This window comes from Bos indicus, chromosome 25, assembly GCF_029378745.1.
Source record: "Bos indicus isolate NIAB-ARS_2022 breed Sahiwal x Tharparkar chromosome 25, NIAB-ARS_B.indTharparkar_mat_pri_1.0, whole genome shotgun sequence".
NCBI classification, from domain to species: Eukaryota; Metazoa; Chordata; class Mammalia; order Artiodactyla; family Bovidae; genus Bos; species Bos indicus.
This window is the reverse complement of record NC_091784.1, coordinates 3076540-3089929: the sequence shown is the minus strand read 5'-3', so window position 1 is coordinate 3089929 and position 13390 is coordinate 3076540. Positions and strand designations below refer to the sequence as shown.

General features: G+C 53.3%; 1 protein-coding gene across 3 annotated transcripts in view; it reads right to left on the bottom strand.

The window, feature by feature from the left end:
* PDPK1 (3-phosphoinositide dependent protein kinase 1) overlaps positions 1-13390 on the bottom strand; it is a 65599-nt gene that overhangs the window by 42632 nt on the left and 9577 nt on the right. The window contains exon 1 of one of the 3 annotated variants that reach the window (XM_070779489.1): positions 7543-7692. The exons of the other annotated variants lie outside the window; for them this stretch is intronic. The gene's annotated coding sequence lies outside the window, so the exon portion shown is untranslated. Of the gene's footprint in view, positions 1-7542; positions 7693-13390 lie in introns of those variants that run through there. 3 annotated transcript variants of the gene reach the window in all.

The following is a 13390-nucleotide window of genomic DNA, read 5'->3' as shown; positions in this document are numbered from 1 at the left end:
CCTGCAAACATAAGTACAGCCACTAAGAATAAGCTGAAACTGGATCGAGACTGCAACGATACACACAGATAGGTGGTAAGAAGTGCATCAACATGGTAACAAAAAAGCAGGCTGAAGACGCCTGAACACTTAGCTTTATGAATTTAAACAGGTAAAGGGGTGTGGCCAAAGTTGTTTCTTACACGTACATGGCTGTTTCTCAGTCGCTCAGTTGTGTCTGACTCTTTGCAACCCCCTGCAATGAAGCACGCCAGGCTTCCCTGTCCTTCACCATCTCCCTGAGTTTACTCAAACTATGTTTGTTCAGAAAGGCTAGATAAAAATTTTCTCTCTCCATTAATACGGGGAAGAGATGTAGAGAACTATAAAGAAGCCAGAGTCCTACAGGAAGTGCACCAAGAAAGGCTGGACAGGCGGGCACAGCAACCAACGTGTGCGGACTGCGACAGCTCAACCACAGGGGGAAAGCGGATGGAGGCAGACGCTCATCCTAAGAGGCACAAAAGCCAAACAAGTAAGACACATCTAGGTGGAACACCCTGCGAGCCAAATGTGATGAGCACAGAGGAGGAGAAGCGAGGCAGCGGATGGCAAGAAAGGCAGGAGCCTGGGCTGCCCCCGGCAGGGCAGGCCAGGCCAGGCAAGGCTGGCGCAGGCAGGTCACCCCAGAGGACACAGCACACGCCAGCTCCAGAGCTGCTCCCCAGCTGGGATGGGCAGGCTTCATTTTCACTTCAGGCAAGGTACACAAATATGAAGGAACTAACTCAATGCACAAAATCAATGAAACACTAGGAGACTGTGACTAACAAGCGCTGTAAAGCCTATCTAAGAAAACTTGCCTTTTTAAACGTGGCCGACAGCACAGATGTGACCAGCAGTGGGTCCCTCTCGCTGGAATGGGAGCCCGAGGTGCATCGGTTCCTTCTGGAACACTGCCGTCTCCGTGGACACACTGAGGCTCACAGTAGGTCTAGTGTGGCTGATGCACCTCATAAACCCTCCATCTCGGGAGAGGTACGAGGGCTGGACTCAGCTCTGTGGTTCAGCCAGTACCTTAAGGGTTTGTCCCTATAAACAAGGCATACAATCCTAATAGAAGTGTTGTTTAGCTGCTCAGTCGTGTGCAACTCTTTGTGACCCCATGGACTATAGTCTGCCAGGATCCTCTGTCCCCAGGATTCTCCAGGAAAGAATACTGGAGTAGGTTGCCGTGCCCTCCTCCAGCAGATCCTTCCCAGGGATCAAACCCATGTCGCTTGCGTCTACTACACTGCAGGCAGGTTCTCTACCCCTGAGCTACCAGGGAAGCTAAGAGAAGTGTAATCAAACTCAGGAGCTTCCCCTGGATATCAGCTGGAACCTTCTGTCCTCCAGGGCAGTGGGAAGTAGGGAGAAGGTCACAGCCACCATGCCAAGGTCCATCAGGAACCAAGACAGGCCCGGGCTGTCCTCAGCATCCAGGCCAGGGGCCTGGCTGTGCCCCAGGCCACCGAGCACCTCACAGGCTTCCCAGACACAGCCAAGGGGTAAGCGCTCCCTGTGCCCGCTGAGTCATCCCAAGTGCAAACTCTCAGGCCCAGGACTGAGGCGCAGCAGGGCTGTGGGACCCTAAGGGACTCCACGAGATGGGGAGGAAAGAGCCGGCGCTCCGGCAGCGCCACCCCAGGCACCGCTTCAGACGGGCGGCTCACATGCCCAGTGGGGTCACTGCTGCCCAACGGGATGGGGGCAGGGAGAGCACCATGGGTCCTGCCACGTGCAGCCGGTTACTGACCTCACCTGAGCGACCCGCTCCCGCCAAGCAAGGCTCTAGGAGACAACGGGAAACGCACCAGACAGTGGCAAATGCTGCTTCTGATTCAAAACTGACACATGAACTACTGAGTAAAATCTCAAACATCAAGTTTTTAGATAACAAAACGTGATGAGTTGATTCATGGACCTGAAAACAGGTGATTTTACAGACATGCTTCTGGACCCAGTGAGTATTCCAGCAACGGTGCCACGTGGGTCTCACACGGGTCTCAGCCCAGGCGAGGGACAGCACAGAGAGCAGAGGCCATCCCCGAGGTGGCGCTGGAGGCGGCGCAGGCAGCAGGCCCCGGGCGTCCGCACGCATGGGGACAAAACCTGGCAGGACCACCACCCTCGAGCCAGCTCGAGCAGAGGCAGATGGCCCGGGCATCAGGCAGCCAGGGAGGCTCACACGGTGAACGCGCCTTCTGCCGGCCTCAGGAACACCTGCTGAGGGCCGTACTCTTCAGCTGCAGCCTCCTGGATGCGAAATGAACACGCGTCCAGCCCACGACGGCAGCCTCCAAAGACAACGACAGGTCCATCTAATGAGACTCGAGCTGACACAGACATGCTCCTGAGCACTTCCTCTCCAACAGAGCAGTTTCTCCACAACAGGTTCTCGAAGGACAGCACAAAACATAGAGGTCTGCTCCTGACCTCAGCGGCGCAGACCCCACACGCAGCCTCCCTCCAGGCGGCAGCACTTCTGGTGGACATGCGGAAATCCGAGGCGTGCTGAAGATCAAGCCATCTCGACAGAGCTGGACCTGCCTCAAGACCTGTGACACCGAGCGCCCCTGGCCGGCCAACGACAAGGGAAGGAGCAGAGGGTCGTGCTGAAGAAATCCGCTCAGGTCCTACTCAACACCAGTCTGTGACGAGTGCCTCGGAAAACACCCCGGCCACCTTTATCCCCCCAAAGCTGGTCACGAGACAAAGGCTGGAGCCCAGGGATTTCCCACCAGTAAACACCAAGGCCCTTGAGGCCGACACTTGTTCTCACAAGTGTTGAACTCTGGCAAGCTGCCAGCCCCAAAGCACAACTTCAATGACAGGTATGAAGGCAGGAGCTGACAGGCCACTCTTGAAGGACACACACCACATAAACCAACAGAAACTAGTAAGTCTTTCACCGCTGGAAGCCGGCTGCAACTGTCAGCATGTTCTGGACAGCTGCAGAAGATTCTGGAGCCAGAGCTAAGCTGCGCCCACTTCAGCCTGGTGGGCACTGAAGCAGAAGGCTTGACTGGAGTCGGAGCAGAGAAACCGCATGCGCTGGAGCTGCCAGCGGGTGGAAAGGTGGCCCTGGGGCCAGGCTGAGGGGTGGGGACAGGACGCCGGGTCTGCACACACACCAGGCACCTCGCTCCGACACAAGCACCGTCCCCCCCTCAAATGCCAGAACCCCGCCACCGCCCCGAACCTCTGCACCCTCACCCCCGCACAGCAGGCTTGCTCCGGTGTGCCGCTGCCCACAACCCAGGAAGGAGGGTCGCAGAGCTCTGAGACCACAACTGCATCCCGCCGACAGTGCCTCAGTGACTTCCCCAAGGACACCCTCTTCTCCAACACCTTCTGTTATTTCATGAAAATACATGCGCTCATTCTGTTCATCACTGTTTCTTAAAGGAGGTAAATGAACTACGTTATTAACCCAGACTCAACAAACATGGCCACTGTGCTAGCAAAGGCCCAGGCAGACGCGGTCCCTACCTCTAGGAAGCAACATCCTAAGGGAGAGGGAGTGACAGACGCGGGTTCAGACCCAGAACTCACCGAGGAGAGTGTGAGGGCAGCCGGGCACAGGTGGAGGGCGTGTGGGGGGGGGGAACACGCTCGGGGGAGCTGGGGAGCACTGCCGCAGGTCCCAGGAGGCTGACAGTGGCTCAGGGGTGCTGCGACGGCACGCAGGGGGACACTCACACACACAAAGCGAGATGCAAAAGTAACCAACCACGCATCACACAGGTAGAGTTTCACTTTCCTCTAATGTTTGAGACTCAAAATTCAGATTCAGCGGCCTTTATGAGTCCGAAAGAAAACCTAGTCATTCTGAAATGGCAGTAACAGATGATGCAACACACACACACACACACACACACACACACACACACACACACACACACACCTGCTTTTCTCCCCCACAGGCTTTATAAACACACCTGCTTTTCTCCCCCACAGGCTTTATAAGAAAGGGCAGGGCCACCACCAGCACTTCACAGGCGCTTCAGGGACTTAAGGTAAATGCAGTGCCCTCAAGACCACACTGCTTCAGGGGATTCCCTGGTGGGCCAGTGGCTAAGACGCAGGACTCCCTATGCAGGGGGCCCGGGATCGATCCCCAGTCGGGGAACTAGATTCCACATGCTGCAACTAAGAATTGGTATGCCAAAACTAAAGATCCTGTGTGCTGCAACAAAGATCGAGGGTCTGAGTGCCTCAACTAATACCTGGAACAGTTGAATAAATATTTTTTTAAACACAGTTTTATCTACTTCATTAACAAACATTCACTGAGCACCTACTCTACACCATGCACTGCCCTAGGCACGGTAGATACAGCAAAGAACCGAGCCCATGCCCTCAAGAGGCCCACGTTCTAGTGGAGGCAGGCTGACCCCAAAAAACAAAAGCCAGGCAAAACCCAGCATCTCAAATGGTGATAAATCACTGTGAGAAAATACAGCAGGGAAGGAAGACAAGAGGGCTGCAAATGTAACGACCAGAGGCGCCCCCACTGGGAAGGTGACCTCTGAACAAAGACCTGAGGAGGTGGGGAACCTTCAGGGAGAGGACTGGGCAACGCAAAGACCCGGCGGCAGAGCAGCGCTAGACTCACAGTCGTCCGCTTGACCCTTGGGACAGGCCGCGTCCAGACAGGACCTCTGGATGCCAGGCCAGACCTCAGGATCCCTGAAACCCCCTCCTCTGGCCACTTCTGGCACCCTCTGGGCACCGCAAACCTCAAGGGAGAAGCCTGAGTAGTGGGGCTTCCCGTAGGGTCCAGGCGCCTCCTGCACCCGAGTCTGATGCCGGCTGAACCCCAATGTGGGGTCCCACGTCAGCCCTGGGCGGCAGATGCTGGCCACCAGACCACGGCCGCTCTGGACACGCCCCAGAAGCTCCCACTCTGCACCAGCACCACAGGCATGGTGACACAGGGGCCTGTCACTGCCAGCCTTTCTCCTTCGTGGAATTCTGCAATTTCCTTCCTGCCTCAGCCACAGCGCCCCAGCGACATGCCTCAGCGCGAGACTGCGTCTCAGGGCCACACTGACAGAGTGCCGCTCACAGGGACAGCTCAGGGCTCCTGCTTTCTCTCCCTGCAGTCATAACTCGCTGGTATGGGTATGTCTTAATGAACAATTTCAATTCGGCAGTAAAATGATGGTCGCAATGTTACCTTTTAAAGCATTTTAAAAGCATCAACTGTAAAATGAAAAGCCTATGAAGAAATCCCTCGCCCACAGTGAAAAGCCCAAATGTTTATCTGTACTCCCGCTGTTACTCTAAAGGGTTGATTTTGTAAGGTTTCGAGGTGATAATTAAGCTGCAGAGAAGGAACTCTGAGACGTCCTCACCGTGGTCCAGAGGACTCTCACCAGCTCTGGCCCCGGGCAGGGGTCAGGCTCACGAGGACTTCCTCCCAGCCCTCGGGCCCTGCGCCCTGTGGAGACAGCACTGCCCGGGGTGCCCGGGGCCTTGAGTGAGTCACTCCCACCCAGCACAGCCCCGTCAGCCCACCACCCACTTGGTGACCCAAAATTATGGTAAACAAATACATCTGGTTACTCAACAGCTTCTGAAATGTAAGTCTCAGGAGAAATTTAAAGCTCCAGCACCCTGTCCCCCAGCCTCCTCTGCCCTGGTCACAAGTCCTCGAGAACACGGCTCTCCACCGGGTCCTGACAGCGCAGCGTTACCACAAGTCCTGACTGCAGGCCTCCCGACACACGCGGCGCACCCAAGTGAAGCATCTCCCACTGAGGGAAGGCTGGAGCCCACGCCAGGGGCCGCAACCCCCACCCCCGCTTCTCCACTTCCCGGCACCAGCACCCTCTAACCCCCACAGGACAGGGCCCCTCTGTTCCTCTCTCTGGCTTCTAGAAATGCACGAAGTGGAGCCTGTGGCTCTGCTCCACCGCGGACAGGGACAGACGGCTGTTCTCAACTGAATTCAGTCTGAAGAGCCGGCGCCACCAACACCCAGCACCTGTGACGTCTCTGGAAGCGCGGTCACACCGCCCAACACACACCGCATCCCGCACCATCGCCAGGCCATGTGACCAAGTCAGCAGGTGGCACCCGAGGGCCCACCATCTCCGGGCAGGCCCAGGGCAGCACCTGAGCATCCCTGACAGCAGACAAGCCCACGTCTCAAACAACCGACTTCCAAATGAACTTGGAAAAGCATCGTCCGTAAACTGGGCATTTTCTGTACACTTAAACTGGTTTTACAGCAATGTGTATATAAGAACATAGGACTTTCAATTTCTTTGAGGATTGAGTTCAGCAGTCTCCTCTTAAGAGGTAGAAACTCTAAAGGAAAAATTAATGAGATGAATTAATTTTCATATCCACAAAAACACATCAAGGTTTAATGACACTATCAACCACTAAGGGAGTTTAGGAAAATATGAGCATCAAAATATCCAGAATCCAGGGACTTCCCTGGTAGTCCAGGGGCTGAGCCTCCGCACTTCAGTACAGGGGCCCATGTTCCATCTCTGGTCAGAGAACTAGATCCCACACGCCACAACTACACCCGGCCCCAACCCCGCAAGTCAAATAAATAAACCAACACTGAAAAACAAGTCCAGTATCCAACATTCAAAACTGCTAAATGTGACAAATATTTGATTGACAAATAGATGAAAATGCAAATGAATTTGGAGCAAAGGAAAACAATGACCCACAGGTTATTTTTCCAGCTTCCATCAAGTTTCCTACACCAGACACCACACCTCTTCCCAAGCTGCAAGTGACGACTTCCCTAATCCTTAGGAGACCAACCGCTGGGTGAACGGAAGCTGGTTTTTAAAATTCAGAGCCATGTGTTTTTAAAGCACACCCCAGATCTTAATTACGCGGTGGCAGGACAGTACTGCGCCTGGCAGATGAGGAAGCAGAGCAGCGACCATGCACCAGGCTCCAGGCACCATGGCGAGCGTGCAGGGGGGCACGGCCCGCAGCCTGGGCGGCCTCCCTGAGCCCCTGCTGGGCCTGCACGTGCAGGGGCTCAGCAGAGATGACGACTTCTCCAAAAGCGCTCAGAGAAGTTGTGTCAGGATGAGAGACTCATGGTTTCTCCTCCTCTGTTTTGAAATGTAGTTTAAAACACTTTACAATGGGGCTTCCCTAGTGGCTCAGTGGTGAAGAATCTGCCTGCCAATGCAGGAGACACAGGGTGGATCCGCAACCCAGGGAGCTCCCACACGCTGTAGAGCAGCTAAACCTGTGCACCACAACTACTGAGCCTGTGCTCCAGCGCTGAAGTGCGCAAGCGCTAAAGCCGTGCTCCGCAACGAGAGAAGCCACCGCAGTGAGAAGCCTGTGCTCCGCAACCAGAGGAGCCCCCACTCACCACAGCCAGAGAAAAGCTCAAGCGGCACTGAAGACCCAGCACAGCCAAAAAAATGAATAAAATTCTTAAAAAAAAACAAAAAACTTTACAATGAAAAGTGATTCATCTGTTCATTCTGACAGATATTCACTTAGCACCAACCAGGTGTCCACTCCTACCTGAGCCCCGGGGACCGAGATGAGCAAAGCAAACAGCAAACAGCTCCTGAGTCAGCGCCAGGAAACAGGGGAGGGGCCGCAGGAGGGCGGGGTTGCCCCAAGTTCCTCGGATCCCTTTGGATCTTCTTTCTCATCTCTGTATCTTTATCTCTTTAAAAAGGATAAAGTGCACATTAAGCAAGAATTTCACATGAACAACAAGCTCGGAAGCCTAAAGCTAGACTCATGGTTGGCGTGATGAGAGCCAGTCTTTCAGCCTGAGTGGGGAGCCTGTCACTCCGTGACACAGCCAAGCACTCAAACCTGGGGACCTGCACACCCCGTACTGAAGCAATCGCAACTAGATGCTTTCAAAGTGTCTCGGCTCCGAGGAGTTTCAAATTTCTACCTACAGACCTGCTGAGGAAGAAACGAACTCCATGATATCACAAGAGTGAACTGTCCCAAACGCTTAACCGTGACTTACTAAACCACCCAAACCTCTCACGTATTGATAGTCACCACTTCAAACAAACAAGTTACAGGTACAAGAAGAGAAGTTACCTCCAAACTGTTCAAAGCTGCACTCTGCCAAGCCGGACCCCAGCTCCACTCCTCACTAGCCATATGACCTTGAACGTGCTATGTCACCTCTCTGAGGCTCAGACTCTTCACCTAATAGCAGGGATGACGAGAACCGGAACTTCCAGGCTTGCCAGGAGGATTTAATGAGTTAATCTACACAAAGCACTCAAGCCGACTCAGACGGAGCATGCTATAAGCAGTTTTATGATTAAAGAACACAGAAGACACATGGTTTTCCCAACCAAGGGTCATCAGATCATAAAACAAACCCTTCACGACCAAAATGAAGCTCATCCCCTTTCCAAATACTATTCCCTTTTCTGTGAGTAAACCTGAATTAACAATGTACTGAGTGAAGAGGCCCAGCTCTAACTGCGAGGCAGATGAGGTGATACAGGACTGCTGAGCTCCGGAATCAGGATCACAGCCAGGCCTTCTATGGTCAGGATGCCATCCTGCTGCCTAAGGCTCCAGGCATCGAGAGAAAGGATCCCAAACTCCACGGGCCTTCCTGGAGGAGTGTGCGGCGACGCTCTGGAAGGCCCTGCCGGGCGCAGCCAACGCACCGCAGAGAGGGCATCTCCCTCCGGGCCCTGCGAGAGGGTGGTGTCGACTGCCCCCCCAGCCAAGCAGCTAGGCCCCAGAGGGACCCTGCTCTCCAGTCAGGTGTGCTCACTGGCAAAGAACACTCTGCTAAGAACCTCCTAGCACCTCAAGAAACCCAGCAAAGCGGAGCCCAGTGCACAGAACCTGGTAGAGGCAGGGACAGCAGCCACAAGCCCAGCCCCACCCAGGCCCCACCACGAGGGGCCGGAGGGGAGGCGCCAAGCCAAGGACCCCCACAAGCCCAGCCCCGCCCAGGCCCCACCACGAGGGGCCGGAGGGACGGAGCCAAACCGAGGACCCCAGCGAGCTCACGGAGACCAGGGCCAACTAGGGTAAAGCCCCACTCTCTGAGCCACAGTTCACTCTCTGTAGAGAGAGGTCGAGAACATCAACCCACTCCTTGAGGGCTGCTGGGGGCCCATGACAGACAGAAGCTCAAAGGCACTCTGGGAAGGGCATGTCTTGTGTCCACAGGGCAGACGAGACACGGCCCCTGCTGAAGGCTGGACTGTGGGGCCTGGGTGCCCGTCTGCGCGCGCTGAGAGCGCCGGTGGCCACCCGCTCCACCCACGGCAGCCTCCAAGCACAGGCAGACTGGGAGCTGGCCCACAGGACACTGTGGTCACCAAGGAGCTTGTGCAGCGTGACACACAGCAAAATGCCACCGCTCCTGACCAGCACACAATGATACCGAGGAACCCCGGGTGGGTGGCTAACTGGATCTCAATGAATACCCGAATAAGACTTTCTGCTGTTCCATGGTGCAGGGTAGAGAAAGTTCAGTTCAGTTGCTCAGTTGTGTCCAACTCTGTGACCCCATGGGCTGCAGCACACCAGGCCTCCCTGTCCATCACCAACTCCCAGAGCTTGCTCAAACTCAGGTCCATTGAGTTGATGATGCCATCCAACCATCTCATCCTCTGTCATCCCCTTCTCCTCCTGCCTTCAATCCTTCCCAGCATCAGGGTCTTTTCAAATGAGTCAGTTCTTCACATCAGATGGCCAAAGTATTGGAGTTTGAGCTCCAACATCAGTCCTTCCAATGAATATTCAGGACTGATTTCCATTAAGATAGACTGGTTTGATCTCCTTGCTGTCCAGGCTGGAGAGAGGACACGAGCAAAGGGGGAAGCGTCTTGTGGGTGATTCCCAAGGGTGGACACTTAATCCGTCCCCCTACTCCCTTCTCCAGCCCCTCAGAGCCGCTCATCCAGCCAGAGGCAGGAAGAGGAACACGAGGTCATGGCTGCCAGCTGCCTGAATGAAGTCCAGTCCTCAGGCTTAACAGACCACCCATGGATTGCAGCCCACCAGGCTCCTCTGTCCATGGATTCTCCAGGCCAGAATACTGGAGTGGGCAGCCATTCCCTTCTCCAGGGGATCTTCCCAACCCAGGGATTGAACTCAGGTCTCCTGAATGGCAGGCAGGTTCTTTATCACCTGAGCCACCAGTAAAGTCTAACAGACCACAAGACTCAGCAAACGCTATCTCTGAACTGTGCTAAACTGGCACCTCCAACATTAACTTTACATATACTACACAACACTGAAATACAGGATCTCTTTGTCCTTCTCACTTCCCTGCCATACTCTGAAACTGCATACAAGCACACTTTACAAGCCACGAACTTGATTAACATGAGCATCAGGATGCGGGTGACTTCTGGGCAGGTGAGGGGAGATTATAATCAGCAGGACCACTTAGGGGGCTTCTAAGAGCTCAACAAAACCCTGTGTTTACAGGAGGGTGGTGGCACGGGCCAGTTTGTTTCAAATTCTCTATATGCACCCGTTATAAATACAACTTTAAATAACATTACTTAAAGGGAAATTAATGAACTGCCATTTTTCTCTACTTCTAAAAATAACTTTTATTAAGCACTTACTGTTTAATAACACACACTTCTGAGCATTTCACACATGGTATCACAGTTCTCAAAACAACTTCTGGGCACGAGGACCACTGGCATCCCTCTTTACAAATGGAGACACTAAGGCACAGATCAGGCCCTGGCCTGAGTCCCAAGCCCAGCGGTGAAGCCAGATACACACTCCCTCGGCCCTGCCCAGCTGGGGGGCGGTGGGGAGGGGGAGCTGATGCTCAGCCTGAGCTAGGAACAAGCGGGCAGGGCCGTCGGGGAAGCAGTCAGGGACCATTCCACAACGCGCCTTGGGCTCCAGTCCTTCCAACAACTTCTGTCACACTGAATCTAGCTGCAACAAATTCATACGAAGATTTATACTATGAAAGCATTTATTAAGAAATTACTCCAAACAGCTGGAAACAGCCTATGTAAATGTCCGCCAACAGAACAATGGCTGCTCACGGTTCACCGACAGAGGGGAGTATTACACAGCCACTGCAAGTGGCTCACGCAAAACACTCAGTGAAAACAACAGGAGACAAAACCGTCTCAGATATACAGTAAGGGTCCCAATTGATTTTTAAAAAAATACAAATAGGAGGGGCTTCCCCGGTGGTCCAGTGGTTAAGAATCCGCCTTGCAATGCAGGAGACACCTGTTCGCTCCCTGGTCTGGGGAGATCCCACACACCGCAGGGCACCTAAGCCATGTGCCACAACTACCGCGCCTGCGCTCTAGAGCCCGGCGCCTGCAGCCACTGAAGCCCCGTACCTAGGGCCTGGGCTCCACAGCAAGAGAAGCCGCTGCAGCAAGAAGTCTGAGCACCGCAACCAGACAGCAGCCCGCTCTCCACAACTAAAGAAAGCCTGCACACAGCGATAAAGCCCCAGAGCTGCCCAAAATAAGTAAATAAAAATACACAAAGGAAACAGCAATGACCTCTGGGTGAAGGAAAGATAGATCTTCTGGTTGGTTCCCTGAAACTATGAACCTGGACAGCTGCAAGGGATGGAATCCACCCAAGGGTCAGTAGATACAGAGGCTTGAGACAGTGGGGACCTCCAAGGCACCTTGTCAATGGCACACCAACCACAGGAGCCACAAGGTCCTCAACAGACACAGGTGATACCACAGGGGGCCGACAGACTTCCTGAACTTCCCTCCAGGTCCATCAGTTCATTCATTCAGAAAAGACACGTGATATATAAAAAGCATTTGCTAATGCGCAAATGAGTAAGTTAGTATCTTTTAGATATCTTTTATGTGAGGAAGAAATCATTAACCACCAGTGGGGGCCCAGCATGGAAATCCTGCGTTTGCTTTTAGAAGTCTGTCATCCCAGAGCTGTATCAGAAAAACAGTAGCACTTCAAAGGTAACTGTGTCTGTGTTAGTTGTGTCCGACTCTTTGTGACCCCATGGACTGCAGCCCGCCAGGCTCCTCTGTGCAAGAAATTCTCCAGGCAAGAATACTGGAGTGGATAGCCATTCCCTTCTCCAGGGGATCTTCTCAACCCAGTGATCGAACTCAGGTCTCCTGCTTTGCAGGCAGACTCTTTACCATCTGAGCCACCAGGGCAGCCCATCCAGATACTTAAGATTCTGTCTCACACCTAAATGACGTGAATGAAATCTAGAAAGAATGTGTATAAAAGCTTTACTCAGTGAAATCTATTAGTAATCAGTAAACAATATCAGCAAGCTCTTGCCCTCTGTTTTGCTAAAATAATACAACATATTAAACTTGACAATTAAAGAAAAACTGAGCTTCTAAACTCGTCATACTTATACTACTATATTTATACTACTACAAATTAATCTTCTCTGGGGAATTAAACCCATGCAGCTAATGTTTTCCCGCCTCAATCTAGTTTGGGAAACTAAGTGATACCTAACTTGATCCAAAGCAGGGCATCTTGAAAGTTAAGTGATACATATGGTGAGGCCAGCAGCACGGAACTGTCTCCCTTCTGCCCGGAAATGCCTGGGGCTCCTCTTTCCTGCTGTCTAGCTCCCAACTCCAGCTCCTTAGAGGAAACCTCGCTCGGCCTTCAAGACTAAAAGGTCAAACGCTAAAATGAAATCTAGAGCACACGGGCACTGTCAGTGAGATGAGAACTGTCCTCCAGGGTCCCGGCCCTCCCAAGCCCCCTCTTCAGCCCCCTTCCCTCTGCTGGGCTGGGACCCTTGGCACTGCCCACGCCTCTGACCGCTCCGGCAGCCCCACCACCTTCCCCTGGCTGACCCGGACCACGAGCTCTGCCGTCTCCCATGTCCTTCAACCTCAGTGGGGATTGTACTGCCGTCTGTCCACGCCGGCCCATGGCTCGTGCGCCTCCCTCGGCAAGGTGCGGGGTCCTTAAGAGAGGCAAAGGGGCTGTGGGGACGTCCCGAAAAGGCCCTGGTACTGTTTATTCTCCATCTGAGTCTCTCACACATAAACACAGCCACACTGATACTGACAACTGTTCTGAGAGCCCTAACAGATTATCCTGTTGAAAAAAAAAAGCCAGATTAATGTGTTTAGACTTGATTTTTAATCCTCTAAAGCTTCTCTCTCTTTGAAATAGAAAATAAAACCCAACCAACCCCCAGAATGCCACTGGGCATACATATAAACAGCATCCAGCAGGAACGCCCTTCTAGCAGAGTCAACTCGCTCAGCTTATTTCTAACTGAGACTGCCTCTCCTGACACCTGAAAAGGCTCCTCTAACAGATGCTTTCCTTCCCAGGGCCTTTATCTACAAATTCTGAATAAAGAGCGTCTTATTGGGAACAATAATGACCAACTGAGACAGAGAGACTTTGTCCC